At 50.4% G+C, this 27,987-nt stretch overlaps 1 long non-coding RNA gene across 1 annotated transcript in view; it reads left to right on the forward strand.

Moving 5' to 3' along the window:
• The first annotated feature begins 2,920 nt into the window (after positions 1-2,920).
• The window catches only part of LOC140411672 (uncharacterized), a 73,016-nt gene continuing 47,949 nt past the window's right edge, over positions 2,921-27,987 (forward strand). Inside the window, exon 1 of the long non-coding RNA XR_011940946.1 lies at positions 2,921-3,110. This is a non-coding gene — a long non-coding RNA (uncharacterized lncRNA). The remainder of the gene's footprint in view (positions 3,111-27,987) is intronic.

Consider the following 27,987-nt stretch of genomic DNA (forward strand, 5'->3'; position numbering starts at 1 on the left):
TTGCCGTTGGGGCTCCTATTAAGAGCCCAAAAGTCCTTTCCACCGGGAGCTGCCAAAACGTGCGACTTAGCTGGTCATCGCTGCACCCGGAAGTCCCTTTCAGGCACAACTCTTGAGTACCAAGGGGTTCAGCTTTATTGAATATCAATTTCCCTTCAAGGGTGTTTGTCTCTCAGGAATGAGTGTGGAGGGCTGTGGAATGGGAGAATGAGAGTGCCCTCCAAATGTTTCATTACTCACCCCATTACATGCCATGACAGGGGGTTTCTTTGAGGTGCTCTGTGAGGATGCAGATTCGGGTCCGATACATCCTCTCAATAGCACTGTCACCTTGGCTGTACTGGCCAAGGGTCTTCTGACGTTGTACTTCCTGTCTACAGATGTCAGCACCACAGTGCCGGAGAAGACGGCACCTAAGTTGTTGGTTGGGGATTGGCCACGAGAAATGTTCTAGTGAGACTCTTGAGAGCCCAGGTGCATAATCCTGGTGGATTTGAAAGGGACAGGAGTGGGGATTCACCAGTGTGAGAGGGGAGGGTGTGAGGCTCAGTGAAGAGGCACTCACTAAGGGGGAAGAGCATGGAGATCACAGAGGAGTAGAGGGCTGAGGGGCAGGTCGTGCTCAGGAACCCTCACTACTCACTTTGGTTTCCTTCTCTTTTCAGTGCATGATTCTGGAGAATCATGGAGCCTGTCGATTTGTCGTTTCTACTCCTAGCAATAGAGCAGCAGCAGAGGGGGAGATGTGGCGCAGCATGTGGCCAGGTCCAGCACCCTGGAGGGCAGGGGAAGCCATGGCCCTTAGATGTACAGGGAGAAGCACCGCAAGTTCCTATCATGGACGCTCCCTGGGAAATGGGCAGACACCTGGATGATTTGCATTGTGTGGTCACAGGCGATCTGCACGTTGATAGAATGAAATCCGTTGTGATTCATAAATGGTGCCATATGATGTTTGAGACTATACCGGCCAAGGGTCTCCCGATGTCGGACTACCGGAGCTGAATTCTCCATTTCAGGGACTATGTCCTCACGCTGTCGTAAAAACTGTGGCCTTTCATGCCAGAAAAACTGGCATCAAAAGGCCACATAGTCACAGCCCTGCAGGGGGCTAGCTGGGACCCTTTGTGAAGCTCGCAGCTTTAGCTGCAGATACGGGCCCCTGCATTTCCGGGTCAAAAGCCACGCATGTGAATGGCAGCGGCCTCGACCGGTCACACGTGCTCCATGGCGGACTCAAACTGCGGAGCTGGACCTCGCAAACAGTACCCTTGAACGGCCGTGCGCCCGACCCGGATCGCCCGCCCCCGACCATAGTGACCGCGGACTGAGTCCGCAACCGCCACACAAGTATCCTGAACAGCTAGGACCATATTAGAAATACACCGTCAGAACTTCGGCTGGTCAGGGGCGGAGAATGGCACCACAGATGGTGAAATTTGTATTCATTGTCTGTCCTGGAGGATGGTGGACCACCTTTGCCCTGTCCTGTAACTGTAAAGATTTAATCACCTGCTAATGGTCGCATTCCAAGCATTGTTTGGCATCTTTGAATTTGTCTATATATGTGTTTCTGGAACAGACCTCTTCATTCACCTGAGGAAGGAGCAGCGCTCCGAAAGCTAGTGACATCGAAACAAACCTGTTGGACTTTAACCTGGTGTTGTAAGACTTCGTACTGTCCTGCAAGAGCTGACATCACATGGAATGGGAGGACACCCACTTACCATGGCCCTTAAAGCCGCTGCTGTTCTGAACTTCTTTGCGAGTCACTTGTTTCAGGGCAGCACTGATGATCTGTGTGGCATCTCATAGTCCGCTGCACACAAATTCATTAGGGAGGTGACAGATGCCTTTCATATGAGGGCCCACAGCTTCATCAACTTGAACTGGGACTAGGAGAGCCAAGATGGTATTGGGCATGGACTTCGCCCGTTTAACAAGCATGCCCCAAATGCAGGATTTGATAAACTGCACCCACATGGCCCTGCGATCCCCATGGCGTCATAAGGCTGCATTTATGAATCACAAGGGATTCCATTATATCAACATGCAGATTGCCTGTGACCACACTATAAGAATCATGAAGATGTGTGCCCGTTTCCCGGGGAGTGTCCATGCCAGTTAGATCTTGGGGCGCTCGCAGATCCCAGACATCGTTGAAGGAGAGCAGTATCTGGAGGCATGGCTCCTCAGAGACAAGTGGCTGGATTCTCTGCACCCCGACATCGGAATCGCGGCCATCGCGGGGGCAGACAATCCATTTTCCCGCACTGAATCGGGACTTGTGCCGGTTCCCCGATTCTGCGGTCCTAGCACCTACCTGGGGCTATTGCCAGAGGCCCGCTTGCCATTCTCCGCCCCCGACCAGCCGAAGTCCCGACGGCATGGATCTGATGTGATCCAGCCGGTTGGAATACTCGCAAGGCGGCTGCGGACTCAGTCGGGCACGGGCCGATCGGAGGGCAGGGGGGCCTTATAGCGGGCGGGAAATGTTTGTGCGGGCATTGAGGGCTGGGTGCGCGGCCGATCGTTGCGGGGGGGGGGGGGGTTATTTTTAGGGTCCAGCTCCATGGTCCATGTTCACCATGGAGCGCAGAGCAGCCGCTGGACGCCGCCACCGTGTGCATGTGCGGCCTCCGACCCGGAAGTGCGGGGGCCCGTATCTGCAGCTAAAGCTGCTAGATCTACGCCGGGTCCCTGCTAGCCTCCTGCAGGGCTAGGAATTTGTGGCCCCTTCATGGCAGTTTGTCTGGCGTGAAACTCCACAGTTTGACGCTGCCGTGGCGACATAGTCCCAATAACGGAGAATCCAGCCCAAGGGGTACCCAATAGGGAGATGGCTGATGATGCCAGTGCAGAGGCAGAGACGCATTATAGTGATCAATGTACATGCTGCTCGAGCAGGCGATAAGACTGCTGAACATGCGGTTCTGGCCGCTGGACCGGGCTGGAGGGAGTGTTATCCAGTCCACCCCAGAGAGTGCATCACATTATTGTGGTCCGATGCACTCTCCACAACTTGGCGCTGCAGAGATGAGACCATCTGAACCTAGAGGCGATGGAGGAGCGCCACACCTCCTCAGATGAGGAAGAGGTTGAGGAGGCCGGTGAGCACTGTTGCTAACTTTGACTGTTTCTTAATTTGGCTCTGTTTAATTACGTTTGCTCAAGAGTCGCTAGGTATCTTTCGACACCGCCACAAGGTTCATAACCGAATACTGATCAATAACTCGATACACCAGTTAGTAAGTTCAAAAGCAATGCTCATTTACTTACACACTGTCAAATCTACTCATGCATAAACTCTACAAACTAAACTACCACTATTACTAAAGCCTATACTTAGCTTCGGGTGCCCACTCAGTCAGAGGAACAATGGCTGTTGCTTGGTTCTGAGGCTGCTGGTTTGAGCTGTTTACAGGGTAGCAACTAGGAGCGTCTATCTCGTAGCGTGCATTGACTTGGAACTTACTTGGTCTGATGCAGCTTCTAGGCTGGTCTCTCTCTTCGCTGAGAGCCAAAGCCAAAGGAGAAAGATTCTCCCTTGGGGAATACCTTTTATACTAAAAAGGGCTTTGCGCGGATTTGGGCGGGCCTTGAACTTGGCCTCAATTAATTGGGTCTTTCCCAATCAGTCGTCTCGATCTTCCTCCAATAGAGGGGTGGTTCCCTGATCGCTGGGCGTGTCCGAGGTGACCGTTGGTCTGCTTTGTTTTAGTCTCTTCTGGCGCCGGGGTGTCTGCCTTAACATTGTGTATCTAAATGTTTCCCTTTTGTCCCCGGAGATGGCTCATTAGTATGTAGATTGCTTGGCAGTTTCTGTCCTGTCTGGGTGTTTAAGGTTCTAATCAACAGACAGACCTTGCACCTGCTTGTTTCTTAGTATTGTCCAATTTTCCCTGCATTCTTTGAAAGTGTCCATTTTGTAATCGGGACGTGGCCATCCCAGATGGCTACAGCACCAACCTGTGGAGTAGGTGGAAGGACCTTTGAGCAATGGCCAGGACTCCCTTTGGCCATCAATGTAGGGACGCCCACATAGCCTCTAGGTTTGGGGATGAGCAGCAATAGGGGTGAGGATATCTCTAACCATGGGGACTGCTATCTGTGGAGCCTGCAGTAGGTTTCAGTGATGGTTCCTGATACCATGGACAAGGCTCTACAGCTATTGGCTGGACTCTGCAGGAGAAGGATGATGACTTGCATTGAGGACTGCTCGATGCTCCTCTCATCCTCAGCGATATGTCTGACCCCTGCCTGACAGAGCTGAATTCATCCTGACAAGAAAAGGGCTTATCATGGGGTTTAGAGAAGCTGGTATGAGCTTTCATCTGCAACAGCCCCCTTCGAGATCTGGTGCCCTTCCCACTAACATCTGGGATGGGTCTACCTCTCTACACTTTGTCAGCCCATACATCCTCATTACTTGAGTAGCCTGGTTGCAATGATAGGTCTGAGCGTCTGGGGGTGGACCAGTCAGCAGCAGCACGTCCTTATGGAGAGACAGAGCACTGCTAGTGTTGCAGTGATTAAGTTTCCCTGGGGCGAGTGAATCAGCGGGAAGGTGCCAAGAACGTGGCGTGATTCTCCTGGGGAGAAATCTTTTCCTTACGAGGCATAAAACTCTGTGAGAAATCCAATTGACTCAGTCGGTGGGATTCACTCCGTTTTTCTCACCGGGACTGACACTTTGCCAATTTTTGGTAAGATTCTGCCCATAGTTTCTGGATTTCAAGTTTGGAGTCACAGAAGTTGCAACATGATTGTGAACCCAGTCTTTTTCATTAATTGGAGATATGCAACAATTATGACAGGAAGGATCATTTGCATTTTACCAACATCACCAAGACTGGCCCAGATGTAAGAGCTCAGTGCTCTTACAGTTTCAAGTGCTGTCTTGAAAAAGGCCACCTGAACTCTTAACTCCATTTTTGTGTGAGAGGAAAGTATTAATTTAGGGTTCGTACTTCATAAATTCACATTTATTGTTCAAAAATTTATATTGAGCGAATGGAGGGATACTTTGTAGATTCTTTAAACATTAACCTTGAATGTCGAAAAAATTCAGACCTTACATTAAAATGTTAATATTCTTTGCATTCAAGTTTCAGATCAAGAAACACAAATTAATTTGGATCTCTTCCAAATGCATATATTTCTGTTTTAAATTACATCTCTGCCTGCCACTGGCACTGTGAGACAGCATGACATGCAAAGGAAAATTATAACATCCAGGAAGAGACTAACTAGACAAATGGGGCTGGATTCTCCGGGCGGGATGGCCGGCACCAAGAATGGCGTGAGCCACTCTGGCATCGGGCCAACCGGAAGTTGCGGAATCTTCCGCACTTCCAGGGGCTAGTCCGGCGCTAGAGGGGCTGGCGCATGCGCAGACCGGCCGGTGTGTTCCTGCGCATGTGCAGGGGGGGTTCTTCTCTGCGCCGGCCATGGCGGAGCCCTACAGAGGCCGGCGCGGAAGAAAGGAGTGCCCCCACAAACAGGCTCGCCCGCAGATCGGTGGGCCCCGATCGCGGGCCAGGCCACCGTGGCCCCCCCCCCGGGGACCGGATCCTCCCCCCCCCACCCCGAGGACTCCACTAGGCGGCCTACCAGCCAGGTCCCACCGTATGGGACCATGTGGGACCCCGGCGGGGGTCGGAGAATCCCGCCCCCTATTTCTGAGGCTAAGTGTTGTCGCCAGCATGGGAACCGTGGCATTTTCCGACAGAAGAAATGGCGCAACAGCTGCACCGATTCAGCTACTCTAAATGGACCAGCACCATCACCACATGGAACACAATCAATTCAATGCAAAACTGTGGCGGGTTCATCAGGTTGGTGATTGGTGCACATGAGGCTCACACCCTACAGCCGCACATAAACGATCCACTCCCCCACACACACACCGTCCCAACAACAAAGTGGCTGCAAGGAGAGCAGCGCCACGGTCCTGGGACGCTGAGATGGACACCCTCCTGGACCCTGTACCCCGGCCCTGGAGGAAGACCGCAATTTGCCGTGCCTGGGCGCTGGTGGTGGCAGACACGGTCAGCGCCACGCCAGGGTGACCTTCTCAGGCCGGCCAGGGTGAGACAGCTGTGCCCCTGGCACTGCCCCTGCCCCCCCGGGGGATGGCTGAACCTCCACCCTACCCCACATGCCAGCACCCATGCCAGCCGCCATGGCCATGTGCCCTGGCCAGTGAGGCCACCATCTACCCTGGGTTGCATGCGTCGGACTGTCTAATGGTGTTGTTGCTTGTGTTTGCCCCCACACCCAAGAAGGCCGTGCATAACCTCCGGGAGCGGGAGAAGACCGAGGCTTCTCACCATGCCCCAGCAGAGGGCCCTGAACGTGGCCGGTGGCCCAGAGGAAAGGGATGTGGGCGAGGTGGAGTGCAGTCATGGGCAAACAAGTGAGACCCCACTGAGTTGCGATTGACACTTGTGTGGGCACCCACCCCCCCCCCCCCCCCACCCCCCCGGTCCCCCAGCCCGCTGTCTTATCATACATGCCGCATACATACAAATCCAAAGACGTGCAGGTTAAGTGGACTGGCCATGCTAAATTGCCCTTAGTGACCAAAAAAAGGTTAGGAGGGGTTATAGGGTTATGGGGATAGGGTGGAAGTGAGGGCTTAAGTGGGTCGGTGCAGACTCGATGGGCCGAATGGCCTCCTTCTGCACTGTATGTTCTATGTTCTCTGTCTTGTCTCTTACAGGACCTGCCGGAGATGGGGCCGGTCCATCCAGTGTCCCCTGCCCTCAGTCAGTGCCAGAGCCGGTGCCCCCCAGACAGCGGGGCACTGACTTGGAGAGCTGCCTGGACACCAGCCCTCTGCTCGAGACTCGGGTCACCCCGGAGCTCGGATCGGAGGAGGACACTGACTTTCTGTCACAGCTGTCTCCAACACCCTTACCATCTCAGAGACTATCACTTTGGTTGGGCACATTAGTGAGTAGGCTCCTGGGACACTATCTGGTGTGCACCACACATCACATCCGGTGCAGCAGGTGGAGGTAGGTGCAGTTGATCAAGTGAATTGAAGTAGGAGTGGATGGTGGTCATGAGCAGCATAAACACTGGTTTGAATCTGTTGAGCCGAATGGCTTGTAAGTGTGTTATACATTCTATTGCAATTCTGAATAAGATTGGTAGAATCTTCGGAGGTGCAATTCTGCAAAAGCGGAAGATTTTGTTCACATTAACAGTTAAGGCAGAAGGATGTTATATGTGGAACTTCCAGTTACTGCTAATTTTTAGAATTAAAAAAAGGAGTTTGCAAGTCAATGTAAAATGCATTTTGTTTGAGAATCGTTTTCATTTATTGAGGGTAATTTTATCATCATTTTTTTTGTACATGCCAATGTTGTTTTGTAAGTGATCTAAAAGCAATTCAGCCTTTGCAGAAATCACAGGTGAGCCATTCTCCATTTTGTGAGATGATCGGTTGAGTAAGAGTAATTTCACGGATTATGATTTTTCTCTGGCAACGTTCAAAAGAAAATAAAAGCTTGTCTTATAGAAGCTTAATGGTGCAAAACCTGAATGGGGCCTTTGAAAGTGATCCTGACAGGGCCTGCTGGGACCATCGGGCATTTAAAGGCATATCCAGAGAGAAGATTGTGTTGTTACAAAACACTGGTCATGTTATGTTCATGTGACAGATTGAACAACAGTGGCATAAAGTTAAAGCCTCTTATTTTTCCCCTTTTCATATGTCATCATTCTATTCCAGGAACTCATTTCATATCACTGTCTTCTAACTTATTCAGTGAATACATAGTTGTTGGATCCAATTGTCAACCTGTGCATGAAACAAAGACTGGGTTCTCCGATTGTGAGTCAAAGTGCCGATGCCGGCGTGGGAACAGTGGCGATTTACGACGGAGAAAATGGCGCAACAGCTGCACCGATTCAACTACTTTAAATGGGCTGGCACCATCGCCACGTGGAACCCAATCAATTCCATACAAAGCGGTGCCGGATCCACCGGGTCCGTGATTGGCGCACATGAGGCTCACATGCCATAGCTGCACTTAAACAGTCCCCCCCCCCACACACACACACCGCCCCAGTCAACAGGATAGCTGGAAGGAGAGCGGCGCCACAGTTCAGGGTTGAGCTGGACACCCTCCAGGGTGCCGTGGAGGAGAGAAGGATGATCCTGTACCCCGGCCCGGGAGGAAGGCTGCCAAGCTCCGTTCTTCAGCGTGCCTGGACGCAGGTGGCAGACCCGGTCAGTGCCGTACGCAACGCCGCCCAGACTGGCATCCAGTGCAGGAAGAAACTCCATGACCTCCGGGCAGCCAGGGTGAGTAGGCTGTGCTGTGCCCCTGACACTAACCCCGCCCACCTCACACACCTGTAACTCGGCCTCCCCCCCCACCCGGTTCGGGTTGGGAGAGGAAGTGAGACCCTGCTTAGTTGCGGATCCCCATGACACATGTGTGGACACCCCCCCCCCCCCCCCCCCCCCCCCACTCACCCAGCCCGCTGTCTTAACCAAACATGTTGTCTTGTGTCTTACAGGACCTGCCGGTGATGGGGCTGGTCCATCTGGAGCCCCCCCGCCCCCAGCCAGTGCCAAAGCCTGTGCCCCCTAGACAGCCAAGCACTGACACGGAGAGCTACCCGGACACCAGCCCCCTGCCCGATACTCCGGACACCCCGGAGCTCGGGTTGGAGGAGGACACTGACTTTCCGTCACAGCTGTCTCCTACACCCTCCACCATCCCAGAGACTCTCACTCGGTTGGGCACATTTGTGAAGAGGCTCCTGGGACACTATCTGATGCGCACCACACATTGCATTTGGTACAGCAGGTGGAGGTAGGGGCAGCCGAGGGGCCGGATTGTCAGAGGGAAGGCCAGCCCCAGGAACCAGCTGCCTTCCAGACAGGTCCCGGACCTCTGAAACATCCAATCCCAGCCAAAGAGCAGGTACACTCAGAGACCCAGGGATGACAAGAGGGGATGACGGCAGGCATCCAGCACCTGCAGGAGTCCATCCACATGCAGGAGCAGGGGTGGTGCCAGTCATGCGTGCCACCGAGGCTGACAACGCCGGATATGTGTCAGACTGTCCATGGTGTCATGTGAGAGTACCTTTAAGAAATGGGTGTTTATAAATGGGTGTGTATATAAATATCTGTAGGGAGAGTACCTTTAAGAAATGGGTGTTTACTACTGCAGTGATGTCAGAGAGTGGGTGGAGCTGGGCTGTCTGTCAGCTTTTTATTTTCGTTTTAGGCTGTTTGCTGCAGGGTGTGTTTTAGTTTAGTTTTCAGAGCTGGATAGCTGCAGTCACAGCCAGAAGGGGTATTCGTCTCTCTCTCTGTAATCTAAAGACTGTAAATCGATCCTTTGGAGATTTAAAACTAATAACTGCTCTCAGTAGTGACTTTAACCTGATGTGCTTCTGTTAAAAGTTTTATTTTTAAAAGTCTTATGGATGTTAAAAGGACAGCTTAAGGATTACTTAGTGTTGTATTTTTTGGGGTTGTATTTGAATTAATGTTTGCTAAGATGTTCACTGTATGTTTTAGAAAGGTTAACTTGAGTTCATAGAATAAACATTGTTTTGCGAAAAAATACTTTTCGATTTCTGCTGTACCACACCTGTAGAGTGGGCCGTGTGCGCCCCATACCACAATCTATTAAAAGTTGTGGGTCAGGTGAACTCCATGATACACTTTGGGGTTCTCTAAACCCTGGCCCATAACAAATTGGGGGCTCGAGAGGGATGGGGGCTCGTGGGGGATAAAAGCCTATCTATTGGATTGGCTTAGTGAACTTAAAGACAGTGAGGGGTGAGCATATTGTGGTTGCTTTTCAGGTGTGGTATTCTAGTTTAAGTAGGGAATGTGTTGTGTACAATGGCTCTTTCAGAGGCTCTGAAGTTTTTGGGGGTGGAGATGGTCACACGCAGTACCTTACGGACAGAGACTAAAAGCAGGCTGTCAGATTTGGCAAAAAGATTGCAGTTAACACTACCTGACAAAATGCGAAAAGATGAATTAATTATGGCGGTGGCTAAGCATTTAAAGTTGCCTGAGATACAGTTTGACTCATTGGAAATGGCAAAAATTCAGTTACAAATTAAACAAATGGAACATGAGAAAGAATTAAAGCAGCTTGAATATGAAAGAGAGGAAAAAGAGAGAGAGAGAGAGAGGCAAAAGAAAGAGAGAGAGGAAAAAGAAAAGGAGAGAGAAGAAAGGAGAAAAGAAAGAGTAGCCCTAGCAGAACAAAAAGAAAGAGAAAGGGAGATACAGATCAGGGAAAAAGATAAAGAGAGAGAGTTTGAACTTCAGAAAATGGTCATGAATCATCACGGTCAGTTAAAATTGGCAGACATAAAGGGAAATGTACAGTTGGACGTTAGTGAGAAAGAGCGTCAAAGTCGAAGGTTTGGTGGAGATCTATTGAAATATGTCCAAGCATTGCCAAGGTTTGACGAGAAGGAGGTAGAAGCCTTTATCATTTTATTTGAGAAGATAGCTAAACAAATGAAATGGCCACAGGACATGTGGGTATTACTGATTCAAACAAAGCTGATAGGTAGGGCTAGTGAAGTGTTTGCATCACTACTGGAGGAGGTATCTGGGACGTATGAGGAGGTGAAAAAAATCCATCTTAGGTGCATAAGAACTGGTGCCTGAAGCCTACAGACAAAGGTTTAGAAATTTAAGGAAATAATTTGGTCAAACATACATGGAGTTTGAAAGGCTCAAACAGAGTAATTTTGATAGGTGGATAAGGGCTTTGAAAATAGACCAAACGTATGAAGCTCTCAGAGAAATTATACTTTTGGAGGAGTTTAAAAATTCAATTCCTGATGTAGTGAGAACTCATGTGGGAGAGTGAAGGTTCAAACTGCGAGATTAGTAGCAGAAATGGCAGATGATTATGAATTAGTTCATAAATCAAAGCTTGGTTTCCAACATCAGTTTCAGACGGTGAGGGATAGAAACTGGGGACATGAGAAATACTCAAGTGGTAAAGATAAAGGTGATCTGATGGGAGATAATAACGAGAGTGTACCTCAGTTTAAAAAAGAAATCCAGGAGGGTGGAAAAGAAATGAGAAGTTTCAAATGTTTTCACTGTAATTACCTAAGCCATGTAAAGTCACAGTGTTGGTGGTTGAAGAAAAGCACTGGGAAGGCTGATGTGGTAAAACAGAAGAAGACAGTGTGGTTTGAGAGGTAAAGGAAAGCCCAAGGGAAAAGAAGGAGGGGCAAAGGATTGTACAGTCTGATAAAGAGGTGATTGATAAGAAGGTGCCAGATCTCTTTAAAGAATTTACTTGTGTGGGTAAAGTTTACTCGTGTTTCAGTGTTATGGGCCAGGGTTTAGAGAACCCTAAAGTGTATCATGGAGTTCACCTGACCCACAACTTTTAATAGATTGTGTTATAGGGAGCACACGGCCCACTCTACAGGTGTGGTACAGCAAAAATGGAAAAGTATATTTTTAAAAGGAAAACAATGTTTATTCTATGAACTCAAGTTAACCTTTTTAACATGCAGTGAACATCTTAGCAACCATCAATTAAAATACAACCCCCAAAGAATACAACACTAAGTAATCCGTAAGCTGTCCTTTTAACATCCAGAAGACTTAAGGAACCCCTTTTAAAAGAAGCACATTAGGTTTTCATTCACTACTGAGAAGATTTATAATTCTCAATTCACCAAATGATCAAGAGATAGTCTTTTCATGGCAGAGAGATCAACAGTACACCTGCTCTGGCTGGCTTCAGCTCCAACACTGAAAACAAAACTGAAACCCACCCTGCAGCAAACAGCCCAAAACGAAAGTAAAAAGCTGACAGACAGCCCAGCTCCACCCACTCTCTGACATCAGTGCAGTAATAAACCCCCATTTCTTAAAGGTACTCGCACTACAGATATTTATATACACATCCATTTATAAACACCCATTTCTTAAAGGTACTCTCACATGACAATCAGGAGGGGAGGTAAAGAAGTCACAAATTTAAGAGATACGGGAGCTAGTCAGTCTTTAATGTTACGAGATGAGGAGTTATGTAGTTTTGGAAGAATATTGCCAGAAAAGGTGGTAATATGTGCAATGCAGGGTGAGAGGATTATATAAGGTAAGGTTGGAAAATCCAGTCAAGGGTGGTGAAGTGGTAGTAGGAATAACAGAGAAACTACCTTGTCCAGGAATACAGTTTATCTTGGGTAATGATATAGCTGGATCGCAGGTGGGAGTGATAAGCCAGTGGAAAATTACACAACTGAAGTGTTGAAGGACGAATATCCTGGGATTTTTCCGGATTGTGTAGTAACAAGGTTGCAAAGTCACAGGTTATGACAAGAGGAGAAATCAAAGAGTGAAGATGAAGTTGAAGTGCAATTATCAGAAACGATTTTTTATCAGATGGTTGAAAAAGAACAAGAACAAGTGGAGGATGAGGCGGATATTTTTAGTTCAGGAAAATTGGCGGTGTTACAACAGAAAGATGTAGAAATGTATCAGAAAGCATACACGGAAGAGGAAACTGAGTGTATACCAGAGTGTTATAACCGTAAAAGTGTTGTCTTAATGAGAATATGGAGACCTTTACATATGCAGGCGGATGAAAAGTGGGCAGAAGTTCATCAAGTAGTATTGCCGGTTGGGTATGGAAAGGAGGTGTTGCGAGTTGCACATGAGGTACCAGTGGGAGGTCATTTGGGAATAAGGAAAACTCAAGCTAAAATCCAGAAACATTTTTATTGGCCTGGACTACATAAAGATGCAGTGAAATTTTGTCAATCATGTCACACATGTAAAGTGATAGGGAAACCTCAAGCAGTGATAAAACCAGCGCCCTTAATACCCATTCCAGCATTTGAGGAATCTTTTACAAGGGTCCAAATTGATTGCATAGGACCGCTTCCTAAAACGAAAAGTGGGAATCAATATCTTTTGACGATAATGGATGTGTCTACTAGGTTTCCAGAGGCCATTCCAGTACGTAATATTACAGCCAAAAAGATTGTGGAGGAGTTACTTAAATTCTTTACTCGATATGGACTACCCACAGAAATACAATCGGATTAAGGATCAAATTTTACCTCAAGGTTATTCAAAGAAGTTATGGATAGCTTAGAAATAAAACTATTTAAATCAACTGCGTACCATCTCGAATTGCAGGGAACGTTAGAAAGGTGGCATCAGACATTAAAGACAATGTTGAGGGATTATTGTCAAGATTATCCAGAGGATTGGGATAAAGGAATTCCATTCGTACTGTTTGCAATTAGGGATGCACCTAATGAGTCAACCAAATTCAGTCCTTTTGAACAAATGTTGGGTCATGAGGTAAGAGGACCACTTAAATTGATTAAGGAAAAATTGGTGGGTGAGAAATCAGAAATTACATGATTGGATTACGTGTCAAATTTTAGGGAACGATTAAATAGAGCAGGTGAATTGGCGAGACAACATTTGAAAGTTGCACCAAATGTGATGAAACGGGTCACGGACAAGAAATCCAAAGTTCGTAGTTTTGCCAGTGGAGATAAAGTTTTAGTATTGTTACCAGTGGTAGGTGAGCCTTTCAAAGCAACGTTTTGTGGACCTTATCAGATTGAAAGAAAATTAAGTGAGGTGAATTATGTGGTAAAAACACCAGATAGAACGAAGACTCACGAGTGTGTCATGTGAATATGCTTAAAAGGTACTTTGAAAGAGAAGGAGCGAAAAAGGAGGAGGTTTTAATGATTCTAACTCAAAACTGACTAACCAAATCCAGATGACTGTGAATTTGACATACCTCAAATTAAATTGGAAAACGAGGATGTTCTTAAAAATTGGGATGAATTGTTGAGTTACCTTCCAGAGGAAAAACGAACTGACCTGAAAGAGTTATTGATATCATGTGGGCAAATTAGTAGAGATAAATTGGGAAGTACTAAAATGGCTATACATGATGTAGATGTGGGAAATGTTGTTCCAATTGTTGCTACCCTTTGGTTGGCTGTTAATTTGGCTCTGTTTAATCACGTTTGCTCAAGAGTCGCCAGGTATCTTTCGACACCGCCACAAAGTTCAGAACCTCTATACACCAGTTAGTAAGTTCAAAAGCAATGCTCATTTATTTACACACAGTCATATCTACTCATGCATATACTCATGCAGCATACAAAATGATCAGGGGGTTGGATAGGGTGGACAGTGAGAGCCTTCTTCCGCGGATGGAAATGGCTGGCACGAGGGGACATAGCTTTAAACTGAGGGGTAATAGATATAGGACAGAGGTCAGAGGTAGGTTCTTTACGCAAAGAGTAGTGAGGCCGTGGAATGCCCTCCCTGCTACAGTAGTGAACTCGCCAACATTGAGGGCATTTAAAAGTTTATTGGATAAACATGTGGATGATAATGGCATAGTGTAGGTTAGATGGCTTTTGTTTCGGTGCAACATCGTGGGCCGAAGGGCCTGTACTGCGCTGTATTGTTCTATGTTCTATGTTCTAAACTCTACAAACTAAACTACCACTATTACTAAAGCCTATACTTAGCTTCGGGCTCCCACTCAGTCAGATGAATAATGGCCGTTGCTCGGTTCTGAGGCTGCTGGGTTGAGCTGTTTACAGGATAGCAACTAGGAGCGTCTATCTCATAGTGTGCGTTGACTTGGGACTTACTTGGTCTGATGCAGCTGCTAGGCAGGTCTCTCTCTTCGATGAGAGCCAAAGCCAAAAGAGGGCGGTTCTCCCTTGGGGGATACCTATTATACTAAAAAGGGCTTTGCGCGCTTTTGGGCGGGCCTTGAACTTGGCCTCAACTAATTGGGTCTTTCCCAATCATCTGTATCAATTTTCCTCCAATAGAGGGGTGGTTCCCTGATCGCTGGGCGTGTCCTGGTGACTGTCAGTCTGCTTTGTCTTAGCTTCTTCTGGCGTCGGGGAGTCTGCCTTAACATTGTGTATCTAAATGTTTCCCTTTTGTCCCCAGAGATGGCTCATTAGTATGTAGATTGTTTGGCAGCTTCTGTCTTGTCTGAGAGTTTAAGGTTCTAATCAACAGACAGAGCTTGCACCTGCTTGTTTCTTAGCATTGTCCAATTTTCCCTGCATTCTTTGCGGGTGTCCATTTTGTAATCGGGACGTGGCCATCCCAGATGGCTACACAATCAAACAAACAACATCAATACAGACTTAACCGTTTAAAATTGGCACAGAATAACAAAGAGATTGAGGGTATGCTTAAAAATGGCATAATTGAAGTGGGTTGCAGCCAATGGAGCTCACCCATAGTGATGATACCTAACGCTAGTGATAAACCAGACGCTACCCAACGGTTGTGTGTGGACTAAAGAAAGGTTAATGCAGTTACATGAACGGACTCTTATCCTATCCCACGTTTGGAGGATTGCATTGAGAAAGTGGGACAATCTGCTTTGATTTCCAAACTGGATTGACTTAAAGGTTACTGGCAGGTACCTTTATCCGAAAGGGCGAAGGAGATTTCGGGTTTTGTGACTCCAGATGGTATATACCAATTCAAAGTTATGCCATTTGGCATGAAAAACACCCCAGCCACATTTCAACGGTTAACTAACAAAGTTGATTCAGGATTACCCAATTGTGCGATATACATCGACGATCTGGTAATTTTCAGCCAGATATGGAAAGAACATTTAACACATCTGATGGAGTTATTCGACCGACTTCAGGAGGTGGGTTTGGTGATAAACCTAGCCAAAAGTGAATTTGGAAAAGCTCAAGTCACTTTCCTAGGCCATACAATCGAACAGGGCCGAATGGTCCCACGGGATGTGAAAACAATTATTGGGGAGTTTCCGATACCCTCGACACGAAGGGAAATAATGCGATTTCTTGGCATGAGTGGATTTGATCAAACAGTTGTGAAAAATGTTTGTAGCGTGGTTGCTCCACTGATAGATTTGCCGAAGACACGTCAAAGATTTCAGTGGACAGAGGACTTTCAACATACATTTGACGGCCTGAAAGCTGTGATAACCAATGCTCATGTGTTGGAGAATTACAAGGGACTCTGTGATCAGATTGAACTAAAGTATTTGACTTTAAAGAGAAATGCCGAGGCGTAGAGAAATGGACGGATTGTGCAAGGACCTTCTTGTTCAAAGGGACTGTCAAGCAAGAAGTATTTCTGTTGGAGAAAGAAGAACAAAAATGGACTATATTATTATATCTGTTTGCGTGAGTTGCTTTTTGAAACTAAAATGTATATTTATTGTGTGCATTTCTTAAAGGATGGTGAAAAGGTGAAAAATGAAACCATCTTGAAGTTGATGGGGGTTTTTTTTCTTGGAGGGAGGTGTCATGTGAGAGGTACCTTTAAGACATGGGTGTTTATTACTGCAGTGATGTCAGTGTGGGTGGAGCTGGGCTGCCTGTCAGCTTTTTACTTCCGTTTTAGGCTGTCTGCTGCAGGGTGTGTTTTAGTTTCGTTTTCAGAGCTGGATAGCGGCAGTCACAGCCAGAAGGGGTAGTAGTCTCTCTCTCTGTAATCTAAAGACTGTAAATCGATCCTTTGGTGAGTTAAAACTAATAACTGCTCTCAGTAGTGACTTTAATCTGATGTGCTTCTGTTAAAAGTTTTTTTTAAAGTCTTATAAATGTTAAAAGAACAGCTTCAGGATTACTTACTGTTTGCGGGTTGTATTTGAATTAATGGTTGCTAAGATGTTCACTATGTTTTAGAAAGGTTAACTTGAGTTCATAGAATAAACATTGTTTTGCTAAAAAATACTTTTCCATTCCGGCTGTACCACACCTGTAGAGTGGGCCGTGTGCTCCCCATAACGCAATCTATTAAAAGTTGTGGGTCAGGTGAACTCCATGATACACTTTGGGGTTCTCTAAACACTGGCCCTTAACAATGGCCTAGGGCATTCTGTGTAGACGCAGGCCTAGGCCCAGGACAGGGCTGCTGTCTCACAGGAAGCCATGTGCCAGAGCCACCTGGACATTGCAGCAGCACTCTTCATCATGGCCCAGTCACAGTCACAGCATCATGGCCCAGTCACATCAGTGGCATTGACCAGGTGCTGGCCAGTGTTCCATCGACCCAGAGGGAGGTGGCCCACTCACTGGCTGATGTGGCACATGCCCTCAGTGTGGCGTCACAGTCGCAGTGCGATGTGGCGCAGTCCCAAACAGAGATGGTCCACTCCCTATGCTCCATGGCCGTGAACGTGCAGACTCTGGTCGAGACCAGAAAGAGCCTCCAGGACTGGCAGTGCCAGCTGGCGGGAGAGACTCAGGGGATGGCTACGCTCGCTCCCCATCCAATGGAGAAGCCTGGAGCTGATCAGAGCATCCCGTGTGCATTAGCCCTGGTGATAACATTGTGTATCCTCCCCTGCCTGCCCGGGGCCCATGTCCTGCTCATCATCCCCCTCCCCCACATCCTCCTCGTCGGATGAGGCCTGCCCTTCCTCAACCTCCTCCTGCAGCTCATGCGTGATGTTGTGGAGGACGCAGCAGGCCACCACGATGTGGGCAACCCTCTCAACATCGTACTGGAGAGCCCCTCCAGAGTGGCCCAGGCACATGATCCGCATCTTCAGGATGCCGAAGCACCACTCGATCACACTCCTGGTCGCTGCATGTGCGTCGTTGTAGCAGATCTTTGCGTCGGTCTGTGGCCTCCGGATAGGTATCATCAGCCACGGCCGCAGCGGATAAAAGCCTATCATCCAGGAACCAACACCTCAGCCAGTGGGCGGGTGCCCCTCGAGCATGTCAGGAATCACTGACTGTGCCAGGATGAAGGAATCATACACACAGCCTGGCTATCGGGCACATGATGTGCAGTTGATGGTCACAGAGCAGCTGTACGCACATTGAGTGGTACCCCCTTCGGTATGTTGCGGCCTGTTATCCGCTGGTGCCCAGAGGGCGATATGTATCCCGTCTATCACCCCCTGGACCTGGGCCATGCCGGGGCATCTTGGAATTTGCAGCGAACCCCGCTGCCCGGGCATCTTGGTGGGCTCGGTCCACATGGAAATGGATGTAATGATCCGCCTGGGCATATTGGGCCTCTGTGATGGTTCAGATGCACCTATGCACCGAAGTCTGTGAGATCCCAGACAAGTCACCATTTGGCGACTGGAAGGACCTCGTCACGTAGATGTTCAGGAAGACCATCACCTTGACGGTGACTGGGAGCGGGTGTCCTCCCCCATACCCCTGCGGTGCCAGTTGTGCCACCTTCTGGAAGATGTCGCACAGTCTCTCTGCTCAGCTGGAGTCTCCGACGGCATGTCTGGTCCGGCAGGTCCTGCAATGACAGGTCGTGCCGATACACGAGGCCTCATGTGGCACTTCCTTGGCACTTCCTCCTCCATGGCCTGTTAGGAGGCCGGCTCTCCAGCCTGTGCAGCTGCAACCTGGTCCTCTGCTACCTGCTCCGCTGCTGCAGCTTCCTCCTCCTCTCCGAGCGGCCCCCGCTCACCCTTCCGCAGGGCATCTCGCAGAACCGTGACCATCACCAGGGCGGCCAGCATTGCTGGTTGAACGCCAAACACCATTGTCTGCAAGGGGTGGAAGGGCAACATGTTAGCATAGCACATACCCACATGCCTAACCAGGTTCCATGATCTACACGGCCCCGGTTGGCACTGCGTGGTCTGCCCTCGCATGTCCCTCCCCCACCCCTACACCCCTATCCCGTCAGTATCCAGCACCGTAGCTGCTCCCGATCCTGGCACCCGTCCCTGCTGCCAGGGGTACCATTAGCTGGCACTGCCCTCATTGGGGGCTGCCTTGGGTGCAGCCGTGGGTGGTCTTCCAGTGGATCGTGGCCGGCTGGGCGGTGTGTTTGTGGCCGGGGACACACGCTGTGGCGGGGAGTGGGGTGCGGGGGTGAGCGCACCCATAAGGCCGGTGTCACTGTGTAGAACCCGGGGCCGAGGTAGGTGGTGTCATGTGAGAGTACGTTTAAGAAATGTGTGTTTAAGAAATGGGTGTTTGTTTATTGAAATATCTGTTGTGGATGTACCTTTAAGAAATGGATGTTTATTAGTGATGTCAGAGTGTGGGTGGAGCTGGGCTGTCTGTCTGCTTTACTTTCATTTTTGGCTGTTTGCTACAGGGTGTGTTTTATTTTTATTTTTGAGAGAAGAGCTGCAGTGAAAGCCAGCAGATGTGTATGGATTTCTCTACAAGCTAAAGAGTGTTCATTTGGCTGATTTCAAAGTGATAACTGCTCTCAGTAGAGAATTTAAACCTGATCTATGTGTTTAAAAAAGGTCTTTTGTCTTATGGATGTTAATAAGGAAAGATTAAGGTTTAGTTATAGAATATTGTATCTGTGGGAAGGATTGGTGTTGATAGTTGTTAAGATGTTTACTGTGGGTTTATAAAGTGTTAACTGGTTTCATAAATAAACATTATTTTAATTTAAAAGTACTGTGGATCTCTGGTGCATCACACCTGTAAGGTAAGCCAGTGTGCTCCCCATGACCACAATCTATTGAAAGTTGTGGGTCAAGTGAACTCCATGATACATTTTGGGGTTCTCTAAACCCTGGCCCATAACAGTGGTCAGTGGGTGCGCAGCAAAATGGCCACCGTAATGGCGATCAATGCCTGTGTACCACCCCAGTCCTGTGGGGGGACACCCTGGCTGCTCGGCCTGACCCCCCCTCCTCCAGCCCTGGCAGGGGCCTCCTACCGCAGCCAGCATGGCCAGTGACTGGGCCGGCAACCCGCAGTCACTCCACGCCATTTCCTACCGCCTCTCTCTCGCTCAGCAGCCAGGATGACAGGTTCATGATTTTTGAGAACTATGCTGTTGAGGACTCAGCCCATCAGAGGCGGTGAATCTCGGAGGTCTCCTGAAACATGTGGCTGGATTCTCCGAGTGTGAGGCTATGTCCTCATGTCAGCGTTCGGACGGTGGATTTGACACCCAAAAATCCAGTGCAAAACGGTCACCGATCATCCGTGTAGCTGGGGCGAGCATGCCGGCAGCATAGAGCACCTGGCTCTAGCCGATATGGCCCGGTGCAACACGGCGCCGGACGCTCGTCGACCCGGCCTTTGAAATAATGCCCCCCCTTTGGCCCGCTCGCGAGCCCCGGACCAGCCCCCAACAGTGCCCCCGGCCCCTGGTAAAGTCCCCCGTACCTGCGGATCAGCCCTCTGCCGGCTGCCAGCGCTGGTCTTAGTCCACAGCTGCCATGCCGAGTTCCTGACGGGTGAGAGCATGAGACACCCATACCGTCGGGAACTCGGCCGGTTGGAGGCGAAGCATCGGGGGCTGGGCCTCAGACAATGTCCTGACGTCGATACATTGCGTGGTGTACTCTCCCAGTACGCCGCTTTGGAGGGGGTGGAGCATTGCGAATTGGTCGTGAATAGGGATTCTCTGGCCGATCGCCAAACGTGATTTTGGCATCCCAGGGTGTCAGGCCGCGAATGATATGCCTACTGTACTTTAGCCCCGCAGGGAGAGCGATGCATTTATGCCATTTGTGAGGTGCCTGAACATACCGATTTGGTGTCAAACCAGCGCCTACCACTATTTTGGTGTCGGAAGCGTTTCTCGATTTTGGCGTCGGGAATCGGAGAATTCAGCCCTAAGTGTTGACGCTGGGGCAGGATTTGTGGAGTTCCAGGACAGCAACACTGGCACTGACCTGGACCAATTGGACTGTGGAGGGGCTAGCATGTGGAACGCAATCAATTCCAATGAGAAACGGCGCTGGGTTCACCAGATTCGCAATTGACACTCAGGAGGCTGACAAGCTGCAGCTACAAATACACACTGCACTCCCCACACGCACTATCCCAGCCAACAAGATGGCCGCGAGGACAGTGGCACCCCGTTTTACGCACGCTGAGTTTGAGACCCTTCTGCACGCTGTGAAGGAGAGGCAGGTCACCCTGTACCCGGCGCAGGAAGGAGGCTGCCGGCCGCCACCGTTTGCTGTGCCTGGTGGCAGAGGCGGTCAACGGCATCAGCAACATCGGCAAGACTGGCCTGTAGTGCCGTAAAAAAACTGCACGACCTCTGCAGGGCGGCTAGGGTGAGGAGGCAGCGCTGTACCCCTGGCACCAAACCCCGTCCCTCATACCCGTAAATGTTCCCCCGCCCCCGCAAGCCTGAAGGTAGGTAAACCCCCACCCTGCACCACATTTCGTCACCCATACCATGTGCCATGGCCGGGTGCCCTGGCCACTTAGGCCACCGGCTACCCATCCCTTGGGTGCATGCATCAGACTGTCTAACGCTGTTGTTTTCCTCAGCCCCACACCATCCTCACCCCCATACCATCGTCACCCCCACCCTGTCCCCAGCCAGAGCCTCCCAGTGTGCCAACCAGCAATGAATGAAGAGAGCAGCATGGATGGCAGCCCTCAAAAAGAGACCCAAGACACCCTGGAGCTCGAGTCCGGGGATGACACTGATTTCCCGTCACAGCTGTCTCCAACACCCTCCACCATCCCAGAGACACTCACCTTGGTTGGCACCTTAGTGAAGAGGCTCATGGGACACCCATGCTCACCTCACAACTGATCCGGTACAGCAGGTGGAGGTAGGAACACCCAAGGGTGTCAGAAGGCGACCCCAGGGACTAGCTGCCGCCCAGACGGATTTCGGGCTTCTGGAATGGCCGGTGATCATGGAGATGCAGTCGCAGAGCCAGAGTGGTTGTCGGCAAGTATCCAGTACCTGCAGGTGCAGCTGGAGGAGTCCAACTGCGTGCAGCAGCAGGAAGTGGTGCAGTCCATGTGTGCCACCCAGGCCAACACCTGCATGGTGACGTTCGCGGTGGAGGCACGTAGTGTGGGGTAGTGTGGGAGTTTGGGTGGGTGCGGTGTCTGTTCCCCTGGCCAGTTCCCCTCCCCCAACTTGAAGGCGATTGTAGCATCCCGTGCGCTTTGGCCCTTGCATGCATGTTACGCGGCTGCCTGCCTGGGCCCCATGTCCTGCCCATCACAGCATCCTGCTTGTCGGATGAGGCCTCGCATTCATCCTCCTCCTCCAGCACGTCACTGCTCTGCTGTGCGATTTGTGGAGGACGCAGCAGGCCACCTCCAGAGGGCCCCTATTGAGCGGTCCAGGCACCTGAACCGCATCTGCAGGACGCCAAAGCACTGCTTGATCACAGTCCTGGTCGCTGCATGGGCGCCACTGTAGCAGGTCTCGGCTTTTGCCTGTGGCCTCCGGATGGGTGTCATCAGTCACAACCGCAGTGGATAGCCCTGTCGCCCAGGAGCCAACCACCCAGTTGGGGGGCCGTTTCGAACATGTCAGGAATAGTAGAGTCCGCCAGGATGAAGACGCGTGTACACTGCCTGGGTTTCGGGCGCAGACTTGTATGATGCGTAGCTGGTGGTCACAGGTGCTCGTATGGGGACTATCATCCCGTCATACTTTACATCTTTCTGCTCCTGTAATGCTGAAACCAGTGATGTTACAGAGCCAAATGTTGTGGTCACAATGTTTTAACACTTCTGACGTCAAGGTAAATTTAATTGGGCAGCTCTAATTTTCTATTTTGATACAAATCTGATATCAAATTGGTACAGCAACCAAAATGATTGCTAGTGTTTTCCATCTGCAGAATAACCTGGGTATATTTGTAGTGATATGTACATAATTATTACACTCCTTGGAAACCTTGTGCATGCTACAACATAGTTCACTCAACTCTGTAATAGGAAACCTGGTCATTTACTGGAGTTGAACATCTGAGATTTTCATTTGTAGTCTAGAGAAAGCCTGTTGCAAAAATAAATCCAAATCAAAGTGCAGATTCATGCTGATTATTACCCGATGGCCTATGTCATTTATGAGAGTTATTGTGGAGCAGCTTGACAAAATCAATTGGAAAAACACATATGGCATTGAAATAGCATTTTTCTGTCTGACATGCTGGAATAAAGGTGTTCTTGCTGTGTGATTTGTATACTGTAGGAGCCATTAATGTGCAACAATTTTCACTTAGTCATGGAGTCCTGCAGCACAGAAAAGGCCCTATGGCCCATTGTGTCTGCGTCAGTCAAAAACAACCACCTGTTCCCCTTTTCCACCACTTTCCCCATAGCCTTGCATGCCCTGGGATCGCAAATGCACATCTAAATACTTCTTAAATGTTATGAGGGTCTCTGCCTCCACCACCCTTTTAGGCAGCGAGCTCCAGACTCCCACCACCCTCTGGATGAAAAGGTTTTTCTTTACATTCCCTCTGAACCTCCTGCCCCTTACCTTAAATCTATGCCCCCTGATCAGTGATCTCTCCACCAAGGGTAACATTTTCTTCCTGTCTACTCTATCTATTCACCTCATAATTTTATACATCTCAATCATACTCTCCCTCAGTCTCCTCTGCTCCATGGAAAACAACCTCAATCTATCCAATCTCTCTTCATAGCTAAATCTCTCCAGCCTCGGCAACGTTCTAGTAAATGTCCTCTGCACACTTTCCCGTTCTATCACATTCCTCCTATAATGTGGATTCCAGAACTGCACACAATCCTCGAGCTGTGGTCTAACAAACATTTTATATAGTTCCAGCATAACCTCCCTTCTCTTAAACTCTATGCCTCGGCTAATAAAGACAAAAATACCATATGCCTTCTTAACCACTGTATCCACCTGCTCTGCTACCTTCAGGGACTGGTGTACATGCACAACAGAGTTTCTCTGATCCTCGGTGCTTCCCAGGGCCCTGCCATTGATCAGCTATTCCCTTGCCTTGTTTGTCCTGCCAAAGTCCTTCACCTCACACTTATCCAGATTGAATTCCATTTGTCACTGATCAACCCATCTGACCAGCCCGTCTTTACCCTCCTGTAATCTAAGGCCATCCTCCTCTCTATTTATCACCCCACCAATTTTTGTATTACCCACAAACATACTGATTAACCCTCCTACATTCGAATCTAAATCATTTCTATAAACTACAAACAGCAAGGGCCCCAACACTGATCCTTACAGGACCCCATTGGACACAGGCTTCCAGTCAGAAAAACACCCCTCGACCATCACACTCTGCTTCCTGACACGCAGCCAATTTTGGATGCAATTTGCCAAATTTCCTTGGATCCCATGGTCTCTTACCTTCGCCATCAGACTTCCATGGGGGACCTTATCAAAAATAGACTATGTCAAATGCATTTCCTTCATCTTTACACCTGGTCACTGATGCGCAATCAATTACACTCAAGACGAAGTGATTCCATAACTGAAGGCTTTAATCTGCTAGAACTCTTCCCCAGCAGCTTCGATACAGAAAGTGAAGGCTGCTGGGACGGCACCGGTTCTTATACTCCGCCTCTCAGGGCGGAGCTATGTACAACAGCCAATGGTAGACTCCTGGGTCTAACCAATGGTCATCCACCTCTTAGGTACCACAATACCTGGTACTACCACATTCACCTCATGTTAAAAAAGAGCTGGGCGGGGATGGTGGCCAGCGTTAATAGTCGCCTTTCGCATGGTATGACCAGGTATGGAGGTACCGTGATGTCAAGGGTATTTACAAAGTGTTCATAGTGCAACAATCAGTCGATCGGGTGGCCTGGTCGTCCTTTTGGAGCGTCTGAGCCTCGGCGGTGATTCTGATGGGCGTCCCAGCGGTTGCGACTCCGGGAGCGTGATGTCGTCCTCCTTGGCAGCTTCGTCACCCCTAGGCGGCGCTGTTGGGGCAAAAGGTTGAAGGGGGGAAAGCGCCTGTAGGGGGCATCAGTGTATGGCCGGGCCTAGGCAGGAGCGGCGGGAGTACTGACCCTCCCGGTAGGTGCTGTGGGGAGGGTGGGGGTGGGGGCAATGGTTCGGGTGCGAGTGGGGCTCCGGCGGGTGCCAGGTCCCGAAGGGAGACTGTGTCCTGCCGGCCATCAGGGAACGCTACGTAGGCATACTGGGGGTTGGCGTGCAGCAGGTTGATCCTCTCGACAAACGGGTCCGACTTCTGTGCCCTCACATGTTTCCGAAGCAGGATAGGTCCGGGTGTCGCTAGCCACGTTGGGAGCGAGGTCCCGGAGGAGGACTTCCTGGGGAAAACAAGGAGACGTTCGTGAGGAGTCTGATTTGTGGTTGTACAGATCAGTGACCGGATGGAGTGGAGCCGGCCAGCGGGAGACTGGGAGATTCCTGGACCATATGGCCAGCAGGACGGTCTTCCAGACCATTCCGTTCTCCATCTCTACCTGCCCGTTTCCCCGGGGGTTGTAACTTGTCGTCCTGCTCGAGGCGATGCCCTTGCTGAGCAGGAATTGACACAGTTCGTCGCTCATAAAGGAGGACCCCCTATCACTGTGTATATAGCGGGTAAATCGAACAGTGTAAAGATACCCTGGAGGGCCTTGATGACGGTGGTTGTGGTCATGTCTGGGCAGGGGATAGCGAATGGGAACCGGGAGTATTCGTCAATCACGTTGAGGAAGTATGTGTTGCAGTCGGTGGAGGGGAGGGGGCCTTTGAAGTCCACGCTGAGGCGTTCAAAGGGACGGGAAGCCTTTATCAGGTGCACCCTCTCTGGCTGGTAGAAGTGCGGTTTGCACTCCGCGCAGATTTGGCAGTCCCTGGTGACTGTCCTGACCTCCTCGATGGAGTAGGGCAGGTTGCGGGCCTTGATAAAATGGAAAAAGCGAGTGACTCCCGGGTGGCAGAGGTCCTCGTGGAGGGATCGTAGGCGGTCCACTTGTGCGGTGGCACATGTGCCGCGGGACAGGGCATCAGGAGGCTCGTTTATCTTCCCCGGACAGTACAAGATCTCGTAATTGAAGGTGGAGAGTTCTATCCTCCACCGCAAGATCTTGTCGTTCTTAATCTTGCCCCGCTGTGCATTATCGAACATGAAGGCCACCGACCGTTGGTCCGTGAGGAGAGTGAATCTCCTGCTGGCCAGATAATGCCTCCAATGCAGCACAGCTTCTACTATGGCCTGGGCCTCCTTTTCGACCGAGGAGTGGCGAATTTCGGAAGCATGGAGGGTTCGGGAGAAGAAAGCCACAGGTCTGCCCACTTGGTTGAGGGTGGCCGCCAGAGCTACGTCGGACGCATCACGCTCGACCTGGAAGGGGAGGGACTTGTCGATGGTGCGCATCGTGGCCTTAGCAATGTCTGCTTTGATGCGGCTGAAGGCCTGGCGGGGCTCCGTCGACAGGGGGAAGGTTGTGGACTGGATCAGGGGTCGGGCTTTGTCTGCGTAATTAGGGACCCATTGTGCATAATAGCTGAAGAACCCGAGGCAGTGCTTTAGGGCCTTGGGGCAGTGGGGAGGGGGAACTCCATGAGGGGGCGCATGCGCTCAGGGTCGGGGCCTATGACTCCACTTCGCACTACGTAGCCTAGAATGGCTAGACGGTCGGTGCTAAACACGCATTTATCCTTATTGTATGTCAGATTAAGGATTTTCGTGGTCTGGAGGAATTTGCGGAGGTTGGTGTCGTGGTCCTGCTGGTCATGGCCACAGATGGTGACGTTATCCAGATACAGGAACGTTGCGTGTAAGCCGTACCAGTCAACCATTCAGTCCATCTCTCGCTGGAAGACCGAGACCCCATTAGTGACACCAAAGGGAACTCTTAAAAATTGATACAGCCGCCCATCTGCTTCGAAGGCAGTGTACTTGCGGTCACTAGTGCGGAGGGGTAGCTGGTGGTAGGCGGACTTGAGGTTCACCGTGGAGAAAACCTTGTATTGTGCGATCCAGTTTACCAGGTCGGCTATACGGGGAAGAGGGTACGCATCCAGCTGCGTAAACCTGTTGATGGTCTGGCTCTAGTCGATGACCATCCCATGTTTCTCCCCGGTCTTTACCACCACTACTTGAGCTCTCCAGGGACTGTTGCTCGCTTCGAAGACCCTTTCCCCCAGCAGCCTTTGGTCCTCTGACCTGATGAAGGTCCGGTCCTGGGCACTGTACCGTCTGCTCTTGGTGACGACGGGTTTGCAGTCCGGGGTGAGGTTCGCAAACAGGGAAGGCGGGTCGACCTTAAGGGTCGCGAGGCCGCAGACAGTAAGGGGAGGTATAGGGCCGCCAAATTTAAAAGTCAGGCTTTGCAAATGGCACTGGAAATCCAGCCCCAGGAGGGTAGTCGCGCAGAGGTGCGGCAGGACATACAGGCGGAAATTGTTGAATTTCCTGCCTTGGACAGTGAGGTTCGCTAGGCAGAACCCCTGTATCTCCACCGAGTGTGACCCGGAGGCCAGGGAGATCCTTTGATTTACAGGGTGGGTTACAAGTGAACAGCTCCTTACTGTGTCGAGGTGAACAAAGCTTTCCGTGCTCCCAGAGTCAATCAGGCACGACGTCTCGTGGCCGTTGATGAAGACTGTCGTTGTAGCTGTTGCGAGTGTCCGGGGTCGACTTTGGTCCAGTGTTACCGAGGCCAGATGAAGCAGCTGCGAGTTCTGATCGGGCAGCGTGTAGTCGACCGAACCGGGGGCCTGGGGCCCCATCCAAGATGGCGTCATCCATGGGTCGCACATGGTGTCCGGGGATGAAGAAGATGGCGTCGGTGATGGACAAAATGGCGGCGCCCACCCGTCCAGCGTGGAGTCCGGGGGGCAAGATGGCCGCGCCCGTGGGTCGCACGTGGCGTTAGGATGGGGGGGCAGTGAGTGCTGGCCGGTCGGGGCCTGAAGGGAGGGTTGCCGCGGCGGTCCATAGTTGCTGGAGATCGCGGCCACGGCACGGGCCTGGCAGACCCCCACATAGTGGCCCTTCTTGCCGCACCCTTTGCAGGTGGCGGTGCGGGCCGGGCAGTGCAGGCGGGGATGATTTGCCTGCCCGCAGAAGAAGCAGCGGGGTCCGGCGGCGTTAGCGGGCCGTCTTGCCTAGCAGGCTTGCGGGGTTAGGGGGAAGGTCTGAGGGGCTGCCGCTGCGGGGTGCCATGCAGCCCAGGGGGCCGCCGCGTGATCGGGTGCAAAGGACAGCGCGTTTTTATAGGCAACGTCCATGGACCCTGCCAGGGGCCGTGCCTCTGTAAGTCTCAGAGTGTCCCTTTCTAGGAGCC

This window comes from Scyliorhinus torazame, chromosome 4 (genome assembly GCF_047496885.1).
Source record: "Scyliorhinus torazame isolate Kashiwa2021f chromosome 4, sScyTor2.1, whole genome shotgun sequence".
Classification (NCBI taxonomy): domain Eukaryota; kingdom Metazoa; phylum Chordata; class Chondrichthyes; order Carcharhiniformes; family Scyliorhinidae; genus Scyliorhinus; species Scyliorhinus torazame.